A 21,446-nucleotide genomic window follows, 5' to 3' on the forward strand; every position below is an offset into this window, starting at 1 on the left:
CCGGCACAAGCAAACGCAGCTTACTGCTATGAAGCGGGCCGCTCTGTAGATAGGCGGGGCTACGAGACGCAGTGTCTCGTTCCCTCTCAGGGAACATGGGTTATATTCATAACCCGAGACGTTCCCTTTATCGAGGGAACTCGCACTGCGTCATCGTAGATGACACATCGGGGAACGAGTACCCACTAGTCCTCGCCTATCTTGCACCCCATGACATGAACCGGAGTGCATAATCAGGGGGCGAGCACCCTAGCGCCTGGCGTCACCGGGAGGTGCAGACTATAATACCTCACGAAGGTATGCGGTGTGGCCCACCCAGCCGCCTCGCAAATCTCTTGCAGAGAAGCTCCGGAAAGGAGGGCTACCGAGGAGGCCATGCCCCTGGTAGAATGAGCCCTCACGGCTATAGGTGAAGGCAAGTTGCGCACCTGATAGGCCGTTGCTATTGCCTGGACAATCCAGTTACTAATTGTCTGTTTCGCTGCAGGCAGCCCCTTCCTAGGTGGACCAAAGCACACTAACAACTGGTCTGACTTCCTCCACTGGGCAGACCTCTCCAAATAAATCCTCAATGCCCGCACCGGGCAGAGGAGGTGAAGCCTGCCCTCATCTGCCGTCACATGAGGCGGGGGATGAAAAGCCTGGAGAACCACCGACCGTACCGCATTAGACGGTACCTTGGGGACGTATCCCGGGGTCGGCCGCAAGATAGCTTTCACGTTGCCTGGGGCAAACTCCAAGCAATTGGGTGTTACTGCCAATGCCTGAAGGTCCCCCACCCTCCTCAGAGAGGTGATGGCTAAGAGAAAAGCTACCTTAAGCGTGAGGTTCTTGGCCTCAGCCAACTCCAGCGGTTCGAAGGGGGCCTCAACCAACCCTTCGAGAACCACTGCCAGATCCCACGCAGGGATCCTAGAACGAGCCACAGGTCTCATCCTCCGCGCTCCTCGGAGGAACCGTACAACCAGATGGTGCCTCCCCAGAGGTCCTTCACCTAATGGTGCGTGGAAAGCTCCTATCGCTGCCACATACACCTTAAGTGTGGACGGGGTAAGCCCGGCGGAAAACCGATCTTGCAGAAACTCCAGTACTGAAGCCACAGCGCAGTTCACTGGGTCTACTTCACGGTCTCTACACCATATGGAGAACACTCTCCACTTCAAGTTGTACAGCTTCCTGGTGGAAGGAGCCCTGGAGCTGAGTATAGTCTCCACGACACCTGCTGAAAGCCCTTCCTCTATGAGCTCTGCCCCCTCAGGGGCCAAGCCCACAGGTTCCATAACTCTGGCTGGGGGTGAAATATCGAGCCCCCCGCCTGAGTCAACAGATCCCTCCTCAGAGGAATCTGCCATGGAAGGTCGTCTAGCAGGTCCATAATGTCGGAGAACCATACCCTGGTCGGCCACCGGGGTGCTATCAGAAGCAGGCGAATGCCTTCCCGGCGAACCCGCTCCAGAACTCCCGGGAGCAGAGCAATCGGGGGAAATGCGTACAGACGCAGCCTCGGCCACGCCTGTGACATGGCATCCAGGCCCAACGGAGCCGGATGCCTGAGGGAGAACCAAAGTGGACAGTGGGTCGTCTCTCGAGACGCAAACAAATCCACTTCCATTCGGCCGAACCTCTCGCATATGGCCTCCACCACCTCTGGATGGAGACGCCACTCCCCGGGCCTCAGCCCCTGCCTCGACAGGATGTCTGCTCCCTGGTTCTGGTCCCCCGGGATATAAACTGCCCTGAGAGAAGACAGTTTCCCGTGGGACCACAGGAGGACTTGATGCGCCAGTCTGTACAGAGAGCGCGATCTCAGACCCCCCTGATGATTTAGATACGATACCACGGCAGTGTTGTCGGATCGTATCAGGACATGGTGGCCGCGAAGGTCCTCGAGAAAACTCCTCAGAGCTTTCCAGACAGCCAGCATCTCTAGGCAGTTGATGTGCCATGAAGCATGCTGGGCTGTCCAAGGACCTCTCGCCCCTCGGCCTTCCATGACCGCGCCCCAACCAGTAAGGGATGCATCTGTTGAAACGGTTTTCCGGCAACACGATGCTCCCAGTACTAGCCCCAGGGACAGAAACCAAGGTTTCTTCCATATAACCAGGGAACGAATGCATTTGCGCGTTACCCTGATCATACGAAAGGGATTCCCCTTCGGAGAAAACCCCTTGGTTCTCAGCCACCACTGTAGCGGTCTCATGTGGAGCAGGCCGAGTGGAATCACACTGGACGCTGCTGCCATGAGACCCACCAGTCTCTGGAACTGTTTGACAGTGATGCTGTGGCCCAACCTTATACTTGAGACCTCCGCCCGTATGGTCTCGATACGTGCGGGTGACATGTGTGCCCGCATCGTTACCGAGTCCCACACTATTCCCAGGAACGTAATTCTCTGGGAGGGCGTCAACGTGCTCTTTTTCGTGTTGAGTCTCAACCCCAAACACCTCATGTGTGCTAGAACAGCATCTCGATGCTGAACTGCCATATCGTACGACCTGGCCATGATCAACCAGTCGTCGATATAATTCAGTACCCAGATGCCCTGGAGTCTTAGCGGAGCCAGGGCTGCATCCATGCACTTCGTGAAGGTGCGAGGTGACAAGGCTAGGCCAAAGGGAAGGACCCGATATTGGAACGCTTCGCCCCCGAAAGCGAACCTCAGGAACTTCCTGTGACTGGGAAGGATGGAAATATGGAAGTAAGCGTCCTTTAGATCTATCGTGACGAACCAGTCCTCGAACTGGATCTGACTCACGATAACAGGAATGGTTAGCATCCTGAACCTGTATCTCCTCAGAGACCGATTCAGAAGCCTGAGATCTAATATTGGACGCAACCCCCCATCCTTCTTGGGGACTATGAAGTACCGGCTGTAGAACCCGACCTCCCTTTCTGGCGGGGGGACCCTTACTATCGCCCCTTTTTCCAGCAGAGAGCGTACTTCCTGCCCCATTACCCCCACCTGCTCGGGACCGACCACTGTCCAGACTATCCCCCCAAATTTCTGGGGGGGGAACTCTGAACTGCAGTCTGTATCCCCGTTCTACAGTGCGCAGGGCCCACACAGAGATATTCGGAAGGCATGACCATGCACCGAGATACTCTGATAAGGGGACCAGCCTCTCGAGGCTGGTCTGGGGTATCAACCGAACCTCTGCCTCGACCCCCTGAAGCGGATAACCGGCAGGGACTAATCGAGGCAGATTTTCGGTGTGTGAACGCAGTCGCTGCTCTGCCGCAGATTTTATATGTGATTTTATATGATTTTATATTATATTTTATCACCCACCAGCGCGACCAGCCGCACTATATGCCCTCGCCACCAGCTTCGAAGTCTCTCGGCATGGTTTCGAGGGCAATGCCGAGAGACTTCAATGAGTCTCAAAGAGTCTTCAATGAAGCTGCTGTCTCGGGAGAGAGGTGGCCCGCGAGCGCCTCTTCTACCCTCGGCAGCGCAACATATCCCTTCTCAGACGCTCCCAGCACGTTAGCGAAGTCAAGTGCAGGGGGCGTAGTCAAACGTGCTGAGAAGGGTTTCTCCCACGCCCTGCACAGCTCACTGTGCAGGTCGGGGAAAAACGGCAGACCCCGGCGTGGAGGCTGGGCTCGACGCTTGAAGAAGCGCTCGTCCAGCTTGCTTGGCGGCTGGACGTGCACTTCCTCTTGTGGCCAATCTAAGCTCAGCTTGGCCACAGCGCGAGTCAAGACCTCCACGAGCTCCTCCATAGCCTGCGAGTGGGGTGGCGACTGCCCCACTGCGCCTGCTTCGGTGCTCATTGTCAACGATCCCTCGGAATCGGACAGCATGAGCACCTGATCCTCCGCCTCGCGGGAAGAAGCCGCAGCGCGGGCTTCCACACGTAGCGGAAGATCCTCTGAATCGTCAGAGGAAGAGAGAGATGCCTCAACATTCCCTAATCCCGCTGACAGATCCAGCTGCGAGCCCCACGACCTGCGGCGCCGCTCTGCCTCGGCAACAGCGGGCCCAGAACCGCGAGGCTCGCGAGGCTGACCGGCCTCGTCAAAGACCGCCAGCCGCGAGCGCAGTACTCTCAGCGGCAGCTTATCACATTCGCCGCAAGCCGCTCTCTCGAGAGCGGCCCGGGCGTGCTGCATGCCGAGACACTGCACACAGAGCTGGTGTGTGTCCGTGCCCGAAATAAAGCGCGGACAGGGAGGCACACACCGTCTAAACTGCTCGCTCGCCATATCTAATGATATAATAAGCCCTACGGGACAAACAACACCAAATAGACAGACAGAACACAGAGCGCGACCGCTGAAAGCAGGAAGCTGCGTTTGCTTGTGCCGGCGTCCCTTTATACCTCCGGGTATGCCGTCACTCGTTACGTCATTACGCAACACCAATCAAGATTGGACTTTTTTGATATGAACTCAGCAGCGTCACGCCGAGGGCGTTCCCCGATGTGTCATCTACGATGACGCAGTGCGAGTTCCCTCGATAAAGGGAACATGTCACCCTTTTCACCATTTGTCAGTTTGCAGGTATTACAGTGAAGCATAGCGAGTTTTTCTTCGTTTGAATAAATCAAGCACTTTCACATTGTCAGATGTTTGAAAATGTATTTCTGCATTTAGATCATCATTGTCCTGAGGTTGCTGTTGTTCAGACATTGTTGAGGTATTGAATTAGAGTCTAGACATGTTCCACATTGATGTATAATTCTGAAACTGTTGTAGTTGTGTTTTTTTACATTTGCGTATTGTCTGTGTTTAAAAGATATCAGCCAAAATCAAATACAACATGTTATGACATTGTATAACCTTAGTCATCCGTGCATGCTAATGTTGAGACTGTGGACAGATGGTGTGTAATACACACAGAGAGAACAGCACCTTAACAATAAACACTGTAAATATGACTCAGAGTACTGAACCGTCATATTTGGCCTAGTCTATGACTCATACACACACATCCTATTTATTGCGTTTGGCGGATGCTTTGACACTGCACAAAATGCTCTTCTTGTTTTGTATTTTTGTCTCTTTTCCAGTCCAAAAATCTAAAAAAAAAAAAATTAAATCAAGTTGCATTTACTAGATAAGTAAAATTACATAAGAATTTTTTCTTGTTTTCTGGAAAATAAAATCAAAATGTACAAAAAAAATCCTTTTTTTTACGTTTGGGACAGAAACAAGATTTCAGTCAGAAACAAGATTTTTCTTATCCTCTTGGCAGATAATTTTGCTTGTTTTAAGCAAAAACTAAAAAAAAAAAAAATCCAGAAAACAAGAAAAATAGCATGTCAGTTTACTTATCTAGAAAATGCATCTTGATTTAAGAATTTTTTGTCACTGTAAATTAAATACCATGTAAAAAAAAAAAAAAAAAAAAAAAAAATTCTGCAGGGTATCTTAAGGGATTTGCAGTCTATTCATGGTTTGCTTTTTGCCAGTAAATTTTTTTCATTGTAAATCCATTTTCACATCCTTGGCATTGCTAACGTCATGCTCAACCAGTTGTGCAACATGAATAAGTGTTATCAGGACACAAAAATTATGACTATGTTACAATATCTGTCTAAAATATCTCAATACCAATTAAGGCTGGGTGATAAACTGATAATTATCGCAATATAATTTTTCTTTATAAACCGATAACACTTCGATAAATGCATGTGTTTTTCAGACTGGCACACTCTGTATAGTTTACAGTCACAGTGGCTGACAGGCTTGAAGGAGTGGAGCAAGAAAAATGAGCGATAGTGAAGAAAATGCAGTGCCCACGACACTCAATTTCAGTAGTTTGGATACATTTTGGCTGTTTGTGATCCGACATAAAAAAGAGTGACGTGCACTAAAAACTGTAGATGACTCAAGCCTTTAAAGACAGACAACACCACAAACCTGTTTCATCATTTAAAACACCACCCTTTACAACACAAAGAAGCTAAGAAATGACAGGCCTAAATGAGTGTTCGTGGATGTGGACCATTACAAGCACCAATGCAATTACCCAGCAAAATATTATATTCCATTGCAAAGGACATGCTTCCCATTAGCATTGTTGAAAATTAGGTTTTTAAAAAGCTTATCAGCTTCCTTGACTTTAGATATGAGCTACCAAGCTGAATTTTTTTTTCACAGATAGCGATTACCCAACTCTATACGGAGTGCAGGGAGAAGGTAAAGTGGCAGCTTCAAAATGCACAAATCTTCACCTGTACTTCTGATATGTGGCGCATCTGAACCGTACTATTCAGTTTATAGACATAAGCCCTATTCGTATGGAATTAGTTTTACAAGGTTAGCTGGAGTAATATAATTTTACCACAGGACATCTGTAATATTAATGGGCAAGTCACACTGGATATGAAATATCAGTAAAACTAGCAGAAGTGGGAGGGTTAACTCAATTTACGCACCACCCTGTTGTCATGTTGTTGCCTGGGTTTTGTCACAGTAATCTACTAGAAAAATAGGACCCAAATGCAGAATGACAAAGGGAGTCATATGTATTGAATAAAAGGAAGGTGATGAGTGAAAACAATCCAGACAGTCAACAGGGGATGACGGCAGAGATCAGACCCGGGCAATGTTAGGCTGAAGAGCTGAGAGGTGCAGCACCAGACAATTGCAACCCTCGAGATCTGTAATACCGGACTGTCTTCCCCATCAGGAAGCAGGCAACACTAACACAAGACACAACAAGAGAGAGCAACAGGATATAGCAAGGCAAAGAAAACCCCAACTAAGCACTACAACCACAGAAAGCAAGAATAGAGAAACTACTATACTGGAGATGCTAAAACAAAGAAATTTATTGAAAGAAATAACTGGAACTACAAGCAAAAGCGAAGAGAGAAAAGCAAACAAAAAAGGAACAAATAAGGCAAAATAACTAGAGCAAAAACAAAACCTGACTAGTGAAAAATCAAGAACTAGAAAAATCTAATAAAGAAGAAAATTGCAAACCTTATTTGGTAAAATAAACTAGAGTAATGATGACCAACAAGTAGCACAGTAAAGCTAACAAAGAATGCAGGAAAAACACAAACACGGCAAGCAATGAAGCAACAAGGGAAGGAGAACAATGTAAATGGAGCAGAACACATGAGGATCAAGTTAACACAATCACAATCAATTCTGCATTTTTACTTTCTCTAGATATAGCAGGCATCAAGCAAACATGGATATGAAAAATGAAAAAAATGTAGTGCCCATCAATATTACAATGTTATCCTAGGTAGATTTAATACAACATAATTCTGCGGTTCTGGTGAGAACTGGCCAAATGTTTCACAAACTCATCCATGTTGAGGGAGCGTGCCCTCCTTGACTAAACACTGAGTATTGAGTGACTTAACCTGTCATCAGCCATTGTTGTTCTAAGGTGAGTTTTAAAGCTGAGAAGCTTCTCTCACAAGAAGCAGTGCTGATTGGTGTAACAAGTGAAATCTTTCAAGTCGAAATAGCTCATGGAAGACCTCTTTCAAAGTCAAGGAGAGTAGACGGTTTGTCACTTCCACTTTTCCTCTCTCCTATTAAAAAGCTGCTTGATTTGATGAACCTCATGTTTGAAGTCCTCTAAATCTGACTCAAATATCTGAGCAAAGGCAGACAGAGGCTCCTCAATCAAGAATGTTGTACTGTTTGGGTTGAGAGACCCCTTGCATTATCTCACAATTCTTCTATAAAAACTGCCTCTGCAGTTCAGCTGTGAGACTGTCAAGAAATTGATAAAATACAGCTCTTTGGAAGCTCTCGGCATCACTTTGGTCACTATTTTTCTGTACTACAGTGCTCATCATCAATGAGTCACACAATCAAATGCTTGTTTTAGGTTGTATTTTACACACTGTACACTTATTTTGCAGTGCTCTACAATATATTCAACCTCTTTCCATAGTTTTCCAAACAAACCCTAACTTCTGTAGATCTGTAATGTGTCTGCAAGGGCACCTACTAGATCCACAGCCCTTGCTAGGTCAAGAAAGCTTGATTGGAGCATGTCAGAAAGACTTTTTTGGCATCACCAAGCAATTTACAGAAGGTAACCAAAAGCCCAATGAAATGTACATCTATATCCCGTAGCACTTTTAGAACTGCTGGAAGCCTTTCCCTCAGATTATAGGCATAGGAACATAGGAGCCTGATGCAAAGTTATAAAGCTTCTGCAGGAGAGCAAAAAAGTTAAAGGGGGGGTGAAACACTCAGTTTCAGTCAGTGTCATGTCAATCTTGAGTACCTATAGAGTAGCATTGCATCCTGCATATCTCCGAAAAGTCCTAGTTCCGAGTCTTTCCGAAAAAAGCCGAGCGGGTGGGGGCGTGTCGTGTGAGCGGAGCTAAATAATGACGTGTGCTCGCTGCTGCTATTGTGTTGAGTCGAGTGCGTCGTAAAGCTGTGTCATCCCTAACAGCGGGAAAAAAACTTTATTCAAAATAAAAATATGGCTTTTAATCAGATACAGCCATACATCTATGATCCGGAATCAGACCCAGAGGCTGCAGTTAAACAGGAGCAGCAGCAAAAACGACTAGAGCAGGACGTCTCTATGTGGTACAAGTTATACACTAACTATATAATATGCTTAGCGGCTTGTGTTATTTACATATTTATACTTGAATTATATCGTCGTATTTTTGTCTTTGAAGGTGTACATGTGGGAAGTGCAGTTGTGCACGTGTGTTTGTGTGTTTACGCGTGGTTTGTGTAGACAGTAAGCGGACTGGTTTTGCACGGCAGGTTAAGTTAGTGTTTACATAGAAAGACACGGAATAGTAGCGCATTTGAATGAAGAAGCGTGCTTATTTAGTTCAACATATTTCCCCACTCTTTGTGTATTGTTGTTTGGAGTGCTTTTACAATACACAAACATAAAGTTACACATATAGTGGCCAGCTAAACAAATGTACACGCACTACACATCGCATGCTCCATTGATCAATTAACTACACGTGATCATGTTTGGGCTACTCGATGAGCATAGGCAAAAACACAGACATTTGAAGCAGTCTCACTCACCGCCTGCGGTTCTAACGTTGGGACTGCTCCATCATTCAGCATTAGGCGATCGGGAAAATCCGGCGTCGAGCTGGGCCTTGTTTATGAAACAGTCGGCACCGAAATGCAGCGAACAGATATAAACATTTGCGCAACTCAGTTGCTGATCCGGAAAAGCAAATTACATCCACTGTTGCCTTAACGCGGGGTTTTTGGGGAATCTGTGCAGGACTGTCTTGGTCTGGCAACCAACAACGCACTTTTTTGGTGACATTGTTATGTGCACATCACCTGTCCAGCATCCTACAAGCCAGCGCTTTGATGGGCGTAGCCTGTTGCTTTCGCTCTCTCCCTCTCTCTCTCTCTCTTCTCTCTCTCTCACGCGCTTCCGGTAGAATTGTCCGTAAGGCCCATACAAGGAAATTCCTCCCCCATTAACGTCAAAGGGGACGCATGATCGCAAAAAACTTGCCGAAACTTATGACTAACCGGAAGTAGTATTTTTGACAAAGAAATACTCCCATCAAATGTCCACCTTAACTTTTGAAACTTTGTCTATGTTTAGTATGGGATTCCAAGTCTTTAACAGTGTAAAAAGATCAGTATGCATGAAACAGCATTTCACCCCCCCTTTAACTGCCTCAGGCACTTATTTTACAGCATCGACGAGAACCAAAATCAAACAATGTGCATTACAGTGCACATAAAATGCAAATTTTGCACTGTTTTTAATCCGTGTAGAAACACCAGAATGCTTACCGCTCATGATGGATGCACTGTCATAGCCTTGCCCCACAAGATTATTTTCTGTAGTCCAGGCCATGTTTTTCAAGGCAATCTATAATCATTTTTGTGAGGCCTGCTGCATCTAAGCTTTCGGCTGACTGAAAGTGTACAAAACTGGGACGTGGTGGTTGTAGTAATACCTCACAAATAAAGAGATCTTTTCTTTTTTCTTTAAATCTTTGGTTTCATCTACAATTACACAAAAAAAAATCACTTTCTTTTACTTTGTACCATCTCAGCTAAGACCTCAAGAACTTTGTTCTGGATTTGGTGGCTTGCGTACTTAGCATTGCCACATGAATTCATCCTTTTCTTAATACTCATGTTTTGCTATTTCTTCCAAGATTGTCAAAAATTGCCCTTGTTGTCCGAGTCATAAGACTCCCGATAACCTCTCTGTGCTATATTTTGAGTAGCAGTCAATAGTAGCACATCTCCAATTGTTTTAATGTAAGTACGATTTTCCTCTACTTTCTTTTTCCGGCCCTCATTTATGAGATCTAGCATTGATGAGTTGCTGTCAATAGCTGTTTTATGCTGATTCCAAGCATACATAGCATTGATCTGCCTTTGAATGGAGCTTAAACCCAGAATATTAAAAACAGTTTTTTCCAGTTAAAAATCCTGCCTGGGATGTGAAGGCAGATTCAAGTGTATTGGGCAGAGAAAAATGCCTACAGGCAAAACCATAAGCTGACTTACTGAATATTCAAGCCATGAATTGTCCTTACCAGGAGCTGTTAAAAGCCCTTTTCCTAGCACCATTCTGAGTTCTGGGAAATGTTTTCAAACATGACTGTACAGGATACTCTTCTCTGGATCTAGTGATATCTGAAATGCAAAACAAATAGTATTATAATATAATGCTAAATAATGTCATATCTCTATGGAAATGTATAAGTAATTCACGAGATTAGATATTAACAGCTTTTAACTAAATGGTGTAGTTTCATTTATAGGTCTGGCCTACCACTGGGTCCTTTTGGATCAGCAAATCTGGTGCTTGATTCAGTTGGGAGGGGCTCAATTACATCTCCGGCCTTGATACATCTGTTTATAACACAAGAACCAGTAGTATGTATTTACAATGTAAATGCCACAACCATCAACAATAAGAACACACATGAACAAATATTTTAAACTTGCTTTTGCAGAACAAGAAACAAGATATTTTGAATCATGTTGATAACCAAACAGTTTTGGTTCCCATCAACTTCCATAGTATATTAAAAACTCAAAACTATTTGGCCAACATCCATCAAAATATATTTGTTTGCGTTCTGCCGAGGCAAAAGGTTAAACAGGTTTGGAATGACATGGAGGTGAGTAAATTATGACTTTTTTGGGGTGAACTATCCTTTTAATCTGACAAAATCATAACTTAAATTGATGTGACTGACTGCATCTGGTAGATACTCTGATCTGTTGGTGGTCCTGAAGTGTGACCACACTGACTATGACTAGCCTCAGCTAGGGAGCTGCTCTGGGGTCCAGTGGTCATGCAAGGGCTAGGGTCGGTTTGCACCTGATCTGCCTGTTTGTGCTTCTTTAAAAAAAAAAAAAACTCTGATATCTCTCCCTTTCTTTTCATAATTGATTCTGTACAAAAATATGACAGCCTATGGTTAGTCTATCTAATCATACAAATACCAACATATTTATCTTATCCTCACTTTCATAACTATACATTAAACTCAACTGCCAGTCTCAAGTTAACAGTTTGATCATTGCTTGCCCCACTCTGAACTGAAGTAACTGAGCTAGCTAATCAATTACAAACTGGGTCATTCCTAGCCTAGAAATTTAGACGGACCCTAGCGTCAGCAAATCTAATCTGCTGCGAGTGTCGTCTAGCAACTCTCAATTCACTTCTGAGCTGTAAATGCCAAACTCTGGTCGGGCCAATCACATCGTGTATAGAGTCAGTGGGCGGGGCCATAATTGCGACGGCCGAGTTGCGTTTGCATGCTTCGAATAAACACAGAAACTGGCGAATGGTGGTCTTTTGAATCAGCTTTGACCGCGACTCTGGAAGACTTGGAGTTAAGCTTTATTCTGAGAAAAGAACACAGAACGGCACTGAAGTCATTCTTAAAAAGGGAAGATGTGTTCGGAGTTTTGCTGACCGGATACAGCGAATGTTTAATCTGTCAACTAGCTCTGTTTCACCTTCATTGCTCTGGTCACCATCCAGTGAATAATAGTTTCTGTTCCTCTCAATTTCGATTTCGTTTAAACTCCTACGGTGGCCGATTTAGTCATGGCTTCCAGTTCGACCTCTTCGGTGAGTGTTGCTTCAAATGATGAGGTTACTTTTGAAAACTATTATAATTTGCAGTTATTTAATTTGCCAAATGATCTATGATCAAATTAATCTATGTAAAATAGATTAATCTATGTAAATCTATGTAAAATCTACGTTCCCTTTCGAAAGGGAACTCGCGCTGCGTCAGCTGACGCTACGGGGAACGCCTTCAGCGTGACAGGTGTCTGAAATCGCTATCAAATCACAATCCTACTGACCGTCGGCAGCTGGTGATGTCATCACCGTGCGACCAGGAAGTATAATAAGGCACCGTGCCAACATGACAACATCCTTTCGTCTTCAGGGACTGTTTTGTCTGGTTCGTTGGAAAGTCAGAATGAAGTGCACACGCAAAGTGAAGGGAGCGTACAGGAAGTGCGCTGATCCGTGTCCCAGGTTTCTTACGCCTGAGGACACACACACCCTTTGTGTGCTCTGCCTGGGGGAAGAGCACGCGCGGGAGGTTCTCGAGGGGGCCTCCTGCGCGAACTGCGAGCGTTTTCCGTTGAGGACGCTCCGCTCTCGCCTGGCCTTCTTCTCGAGGGAAGAAGAGCCAGCATCTGGGAGCGGTCCCGCTCAAGCTGAGGCTGAGCGGCACCGTCTGTCCTGGGGCTCCCAGATGGACCTGGCTCATCGTCTGGAGAGTACAGTTCTCGCGGATGATCAGCCAGGTCGCGAGAGCAGGCTGACGGAGGAGGAGTCGGATGGAGACTCCTCCTCGTCGTCAGCCCATGCTCTTCCGGTCGATCAGAGGATGGCTGTGGATGAGGGGGAAAATGAAGCTGAGGCTGAATCCTCCCAGCCATCCTGCCCCGTGTATGGGGAGCTGTACGATGTGATGGGGCGCGCGGCGCTGAGACTTCAGCTGCCGTGGCAGAGAGCCAGGGGAGAGGCCGCCCGCCCTGACAGATTGGGCGATCGGTTTCTCCCCGACCATAGCCGCCCAGCTCCCGGGAGCCTTCCATTCCTCCCCGACCTTCACGAGCAGGTCGTGGGGGCATGGAAGAAACCCTACTCGGCGCGAGTCCATCGGCATCAGCGGTTTAACTTCGCTGATGTCGAGGGATTGGCCGAGGCAGGGTATGTGTCGATGCCGCCCATCGATGAGACGTTCGCGAACTATCTCGCGTCCGGGCGGCCATCGACACTAAGAGCTCCAGCCCTGCCGTCTAAACCATTAAAGACGACCTCGCGTCTTAACGGCAGGGCATACACGTCGGCGGGTCAGGCGGCGGCGGCCTTGCACACAATGGCAGTGTTGCAGGCCTATCAGGCCGATCTGCTGAGGGACCTCGATCAGGGGGAGGGCCTACCCCCTGATGCGATGGCTGAGTTGCGCCGCACCACGGATCTCTCTCTCCGGGCGGCCAAACACACAGCAGTCGCCATCGGACGGTCGATGGCGGCTATGGTCGCCACGGAGAGGCATCTGTGGCTGAACCTGGCGGACATCGGGGGGAAAGAAAAGGCTTTTCTCCTTGATGCCCCGGTCTCGCCCTCTGAGCTTTTCGGCACCTCCGTCGAGGCGGTGGTGGGAAAGTTCAGAGAGGCGAGGGCGCGCTCAGCGGCATATAGAACGTGTATTCCGCTGAGGTCCGGGGCGGCGCCCAGGCAGGAGGGTGTCCCTGGCCCTTCGAGGTCCGAGGATCATCGATTGGGCCAACGCAGCAGCGTAGCCTCTCGGGCGCCCCCTCCATGGAGGAGTAGGACGCAGAAGAGGCGGGACACCCGCAACAGGAGGAGGGACATCGGGGAGAAGAGCCGCTTCCAGCGCCGGAAGCGGGGTGGTGAGTCTCCGCCCCCGAGGGCGCGGAAGTGATGTAAATGTGTCCCCTCCTTTGTTTTTCTGTTATGTTCTTTTCTCTCCCCGGGCGCGCTTCACACCAGGCCGCGCGGGCCGATGATGAGCGGATGTGAGACTCTGACGGCCTGCCAGGCCGGTGTGTGCTCTGCCCGCACACAGTGCATCGTCTCTGGGAATAGCGGGATTTCGCGGCCGCCTCCAAAAGCGGCCTTGTTTGAGAATGAAGCGCCCCACCCTCAGGTTAGTGCGCCGAAGCATGCATGTTACATGAAGCGATGAGGCACTGAAGACAGCGGGTGAGTCCCCTTTTAGGGCAAACATTCTTCTTTTTAATGCCGTATGTTTGGACTCTATGCTTCCCTGAGGGATATTTTGTCTACAAAAGATGAAGAAAAGTGTAACAGTGGGCCTGTAGTTCCCCGGTAAAGGTGGCTAGAACGATGTTTTGTATAAACACAGTGTGTTTATGTTGGCTGTATGTTTGCTAGTGTAGCAACAGTAGTTTATAAGGCTGTTTCTCTTCTGGATATGATGTAATATGAGCAGTTGAGGCCACCGCACATGCCGCGGGCATGTAGCGGCGATATAAACTGACGTATGTTCTCCTGGCGAACGTTTTTAGCTGTAGCCACCTCTGGGTAGCGTTGGCACCTCTGCTAGTGAAATATCTAGATGAATTTGTGAGGTTAGGCTAGCGCATGAACTACAGTAAGGTCTGTCCCAGCCCTGTTTAGGGCCGTTGTGTGTGGGATTATCAGACCGATGCTAGTGCATCAAGTTGGCCTAGGCTGTTAATGGGATGACGGTGGCGTCTCGCGGTGGCATATCGCCCTGGCAGTTGCCCCGGGCTCCTGTCGGTAGTCCCGCAGGAGCTTTATATCCCTACCCGGCCTCCCCGCAGTAGGGTCGTCCGGCCAATGCCCACCCCCCTTCTGCATTTGGGGGTTATTATTAATGCATAAAGGTGTGTAGCAGAATGAATCGCGACTCAGCCAGTGGTCGTGGGGACGGGGTAGGCGTCTCTTCGCGGTGCGCAGTTAGACTGGTTTTGCTAGCCCCGCCCCCCAGAGCTAGTGCGGCCGCCACTTCTGGGCGGCCCCCCGGCTTGGTTCAGGAAATGGCCGGTTATGTGTGTGTGTGTTCAATATCTTTCACTTTTTGCTCTGTGTCTTCTGCTTCACCTTTTAGGCTCGGGTCGAGCTGTACTTCGCAACCATCTGAAAGCATCGGTTGGTAGGATGCTCCCCTGGAGTCGAAACACTGTCACGGCTGATGCCCTTGCGCGGACGGCGGACCGCTGGACGACCAGACGGCCGCCCTGGAGGCAGGTGGCGTAAGTTGTACTCCCCTCGCTTTAGAGGGTTCAAGGCGCTTTATGCTGAGTGCACTGCTGTGGGCATTGTGTTTTAGGTCCACGCTGGTAGGCGCTGCCTGAGAGACTGCGCCGTCGCAGAAGGCTGCTATGGGCCGCTGGGGCGGACCGACTATAGAAGGCTGGCTGGCGGGAGACGCCAGCCGAGGCAGTCCGGGCAGTTAACTCTGGGTCAGGTGGTAGGCCTCAGTAGGCCTCCCTGCGGGTGAGTTCCGACGTCGTGGCCCATGTGAGCGGGGAGGGTTCTCCCCAACGATGTTGGTTGCAGTAGAAACCTCGTCAAAAGTAGGCCCCTAACGGCCTCCCTGGGGATGAGTCCCCAGGTAGTGACTGGATACCCAGTCCGCATCAGCCAGCAGACAGCCACTGTCAGCCCGACTTTAAGGGCTCGCTGAGTTTCAGCACGCCTCACATGGCGTCCCCTGAGGGGGTGACCTAGGGTTCCGACCATTGGTTGACAGGATCTAGGCCGCTTGAGGCCGCCTGTAGGGTGAGCCCCGGTTCCCAGGTCTTGCAACAGTGTGCGCGGGTGCTAGCCAGGCGGCTAGCATAGTCTGCTATCAGGGACGGGCCGCTTCAGGCCGTCCTATGATCGTTTCCCGGCCCTGCGGGGTTTCCGGTGGGATTTGCCATCGGATAAGCACCGTATGTCACCAATCTAATAGGGAACTGCCATTCGGCAATAGGCCTCTCCGGGCCGCCCTAAAAAGACCGGACTGTACGTAGGCATCAAACAGGCCTCCCTGGAGGCGAGCCCCGGGAACACAACAGCTCCCAACAGTTTGCACGTTGGCTGACAGCAAGTAGGCCGCTCTAGGCCGCCTGAGGGTGAGCCCCCGAGCTGGGACGCTCGGTAGGCCAGTGTATTATGCTGTCAGGCCTCTTTTGGCCTTTTTGGGAGGGATTCCCGGACCAGGTCTCGGTGACAAGCTAGCTATTAGCATGGGTGGCTTCTGGCGCTATAGCCTCATGAGCCCCCTGAGGAACCAGTAAAGCCACCTGCCTGCAGGCCGCCTGAGGGTGAGCCCCGAGCTGGGACGCTCGTTAGGCCAGTGTATTATGCTGTCAGGCCTCTTTGGGCCTTTTTGGGAGAGGATTCCCGGACCAAGGTCTCGGTGACACGCTAGCCATTAGCGTGGGTGGCTTCTGGCGTTATAGCCTCATGAGCCCCCTGAGGAACCAGTAAAGCCACCTTCCTGCGGCTTTTAACAGCAAACAGCTAACACTAACGGTGCTGGGTGGAGGCGCCTCATGGCCTCCCTGGAGGGGAAACGGTTCCTTGGAACAGGAACGTATAACTGGCTTTGGGCTGACAGCTAGCGGCTACCCGCCGGTGGGTCCCGGCCTGCGCCGGTATAACTCAAGGGCGGGCTTATGCCCTAGCACAACGAGACTCCGTTTCTGCTGCGCAGTCCCTTCAGGACAGGGACTGGCTAGCCTACAGCATGGGTTACCTACCAAGCTGGCTTAAGAGCTCCCCTCATTGAGGGTCGTCTGCGAGCTTACGGCCGCTTGAGTCTGATCAGACGGGCAGGCCCCCCTCTGGGCCTCCCGGGTAGATCAGTCCATAGGCCTTTTTTAGGCCTCCTGAGCACCCCTGTAATAAATGTGCTCAGTAGATCCTAGGATCGAGCAGAAGAAACTCCCCTCGATGGCAAGGGTAAGAAGCACTAAGCTGAGTACTGCTCTCCAGGATTCCCGTCTCCGAGTTCCGGTCTGAGGAGGACACTGCCACTTTGCAGTCCCTCAGTCTGGATGCTCATAAGTAGAGCGATGTCCGGAGGCTCTGTTTTGACAGACAGGGTTGGCCAAGCTGGGGTGTCCCACAGAAGTGATGCCAGGTGAGGCCTCCCTGGTGGCATTCGGTGAAGGGTTTTCTCGAATTAGTGACGGCTGGTGGCGCCCTCGGGTCCCCTAGCCACATTCCCTTAAGGGACTCCTTCCTTCGAAAGTAGTAGGTCCCAGGCCCTCGAGCAAGCCGAGAGTAGGAAACCTCAGTTAAAACTTGTTTAGGTTCTCTCTTAGGCATATAGCTTGGGCTATGACCGTAGGGAATGATGTCACTGGCAGCCTGTGTGGCTAGAGGGGGAGTGGTTCAGACTTTCCGCGAACACTCGTCCAGGCAGTTCTCACTGCCAGTAAGGGGCGTGCACTCCCCTCAGCATGGCGGCGTGGGTATATCGTTCCCCGTAGCGTCAGCTGACGCAGCGCGAGTTCCCTTTCGAAAGGGAACGTCCCCGGTTACGTATGTAACCTTAGTTCCCTGAGAACAGGGAACGAGACGCTGCGTCACATGGCCATGCTTCAAGGTGTGCCTGCCCACAGTCCCTTCAGACGAAGCGGATGTTGTCATGTTGGCACGGTGCCTTTTTATACTTCCTGGTCGCACGGTGATGACATCACCAGCTGCCGACGGTCAGTAGGATTGTGATTTGATAGCGATTTCAGACACCTGTCACGCTGAAGGCGTTCCCCGTAGCGTCAGCTGACGCAGCGTCTCGTTCCCTGTTCTCAGGGAACTAAGGTTACATACGTAACCGGGGACGTTTTCGTTATTTTTTTACCATTTCATTGCTAACAGCAGCTATCAGATTCCCAGACGAATGCATCTTAGTAAAGTAACTTTTATCAGTGCTATCGTTATTCTGTATATTGTACGACATCACTAGCGTAAGGCAAACAAATTAAAATGCAATTAAAATATTAATGTCATGTTATCCGTCATAGAACACGGATTTATGTTATAAGGTAAACAATACTTTTTCATCATTGACGCGAGGAAAACTATCCTAGACGTCGTTCTAGTGTTATGCTCAGCACACCATGATATAATTAGCCAAGCAACAATAAAACTTCCAATATACACAAATAGGCGGAATTAATATTACCTGTCGAGAAGAAAGCAGGAAACGTAGGCGTTCTTTTTAAAATCGTTGCTCCTCATGAGCTCTTTCCATCTTGGAAAGGCCACTCCAATATTTACTTTTGTCTTGTTGATTTGCCCATTGCGTTGCCGTCTTAATGTTCTTTTCCGTTTCCTTGGCGACTCTGATACATATCCCGCAATGTTACTAGGTCCCCGACCCGGGTCGAATTCGGTAACGTTAATCAATTCCGGGACGTGGTTGCTTTCACACAGAAGGCGACCCGGCAATGTTCCGGGAATATTGCGGGTCCGACGTGCAGTGTGAAAGGGGCTTAAGAGTGATCCTCCATCATCATATAGCAGCCTCAAGCAATCCTCCTCTTCACATTCGCCATCGAGTGTAAAAACGCGAAAAGCGAAGCTTGAATTTACAGGTATGTCCCTCTTTGGCTAATGTACTTTCAATATGGAGGGGCAACATGGCGACCGCCATCCGAACCCTCAACACGTATGTATTTTCAATGGTTTATTATAAAATTACGAGAATACATTATTACTTGAAAGAAGTAAATATACATTAATGAGCACATATTTTTGAAAGAACTAAGTGATTTTAGCTAAGAATAAACTAAAAAAGTTACACAGTGTAGCTTTAAATTATATATTTAGGTCTTAACCTTCACTTAAAGAGATGTAATAGATATTAAAAATACTATTGTATCTTTTTATTGATCTACACATTAAATTGCATCATGTCCTCAGTACAAAGTAATTAAATACCCCCCCCCCCCACACACACACACACACACACACACACACACACACACACACACACACACACACACACACAAGTAAAGTAAACAGCCAAAAGAAGAAGAAGTAAATTGTTGTATGTTTATTGTCTTAATTCTTAATAACATTTAAGTTATATACATACAAAAGCCATTTAGAAGTTTCAAGAATATATATATATATATATATATATATATATATATATATATATATATATATATATATATATATATATATATATATATATATATATTCTTGAAACTTCTAAATGGCTTTTGTATGTATATAACTTAAATGTTATTAAGAATTAAGACAATAAACATACAACAATTTACTTCTTCTTCTTTTGGCTGTTTACTTCAGGGGTCCCCACAGCGAATCATCTGCCTCCATCTAGTCCTATCCTCTGTATCCTCTTCTCTCAGACCGACTACCTTCATGTCCTCCTTCACTACATCCATAAACCTCCTCTTTGGTCGCTGACATCGCTGGTCTCACTCCTGTCCTGTACACCTTTCCTTTCATTCTTGCTGCACAGCAAAAACTACAGTGTTAAATTAACTCTCCTGGGAGTATATATGAGACCACACTCAAGAGTGTTAAAGTGTTAAAATAACAGTGTTAAAATAACACTGAAGCAGTGTTAACGTTATTAAGATAATTAACTGATTAATTGAGTGATGATTGGCAATTATTGAAAATACCTGATGTTAACAAGCACATCAGACAGGCGGGTCGAGGACCCGAGGGAGGAGATGGCGGCGACATCAGCAGGACGTGGTCGAGGAAATACTAATCGATTGAAAGCGGGAAATTCAAAAAACATTGCGAAAACTGTTTTAGGAGCGGTTGAGCACGACTGCTCCGTGAATGAATCAGATGTAGGTAGGTGGGCGGAAATGGATTACAGTGAAGAGAAAGACGAAGAAACTGAGGGAATAATGAAGGGAGAGTTTTCAAAAAAGAGACTCAGTCATGCAAAAGGGAATAAAAGAATAAGAAATGAAAATGGTGAGATTTCGGAAAGTGAGGAAGAAGGACATGAGCTAAATAAGAAGGAAATGCATGAGAATTCTATAGTCATAATAAGATTCAATGATAAAGATCAAGCAAACATGAAGATAATGAACCCGTTTGAATTAACAAAACATTTGGCAAGTAAGATAGGGGAGATCTTATATGCTAAGGTCCTAAATGATGGAAACTTGTTGGTCAATTGTGCTAATGAAGATCAATTTGAGAAAGCAATCAAAGTAAAAGAGATCGGAAAACTGAAAGTGATAAACACACGAAGGGTGGGAGCTCGATATGGTGGAGGATGCAAAGGAGTGATCACAGGGGTACCGATGAATGTAGGAATGGAAGAACTTAAGAAACATCTTAAAGGGGGGGAAATAGTGATTGCACAAAGATTAAAAACAACAAGAGAAGGAGTGAAAAAGGATAGTGAAACGGTATTGATTGAATTCGAGGGGGAAAATATGCCAAAGAAGGTATACCTTGGTTATATGAGTTACCCAGTGAGAATGTATGTACCAAAACCATTGAGGTGTTTTAACTGTCAGAGGTTTGGACACATAGCCAATAACTGTAAAGAGAAGAAGAGATGTGCTAGGTGTGGGGGCGAGCATGACTTTGGAAAATGTGGAACAGGAGTACAACCAAAATGTTGTAATTGTGGAGGAAGCCATAATGTGGCATATGGAGGATGTGAGGTGATGAGACAGGAAAACAAAATCCAGAAAATAAGAGTTGAAAGAAGGATCTCTTATGCAGAAGCAGCAAGAGTACACGAGAATATCACCATAGAACAAACAGAATTTGGTGTGGAAGAACAACAACAAAGAACATGTGATAAGATTTATGTGGACAAAAAGGACTTGGTGACGTTTATTGCAGGAGTAATAAACAGTACAGCGGAAGTAAAATCAAAAAATGATAAAATACAGCTGGTTGTCAAAGCAGCAGTAAATCATTTAGGACTAGTGGGACTGACGTGGGAAGAAGTGAGGGAGAACCTCACTAATCAGTCAAGCCAGGAAGCATCATGTTTTGGTTAATATTAATGGTAATCATCTTACAATGGAATGCAAGAAGCTTACTGGCCAATGGCCAGGAATTCAAACATTTCATTAATGACAGGAAAATAAATCCAGATGTAGTGTGTATCCAGGAAACTTGGTTAAAGCCAAATTTAGAGTTTGAGATTCATGGATATATAAGTATAAGAAAAGACAGAGAAAATGGGGGACGGGGAGGGGGAGGAGGATGTGCTACATTTATTAAGCAAGATGTTCCATATAGAGTACTGGAAAAGGGAGAGGATCTAGAATACATTATGGTAGTATTGTGGGAAAGAGGGGAGGAAGTAGTTATAATAAACTACTATAATCCTTGCAAAAGGTTGGAAGTAGATAAGTTATTAAGGGTACAAGGAAATAGACACAAAGTAATATGGTGTGCAGATTTTAATGCTCACAGTAAAATATGGGGGTGTTCACATACAGATGTAAATGGAAAGGTAATAGAAGATTTAATGGATAATAAGGAATTA

Source organism: Pseudorasbora parva, chromosome 2 (assembly GCF_024679245.1).
Source record: "Pseudorasbora parva isolate DD20220531a chromosome 2, ASM2467924v1, whole genome shotgun sequence".
In the NCBI taxonomy this organism is placed as follows: domain Eukaryota; kingdom Metazoa; phylum Chordata; class Actinopteri; order Cypriniformes; family Gobionidae; genus Pseudorasbora; species Pseudorasbora parva.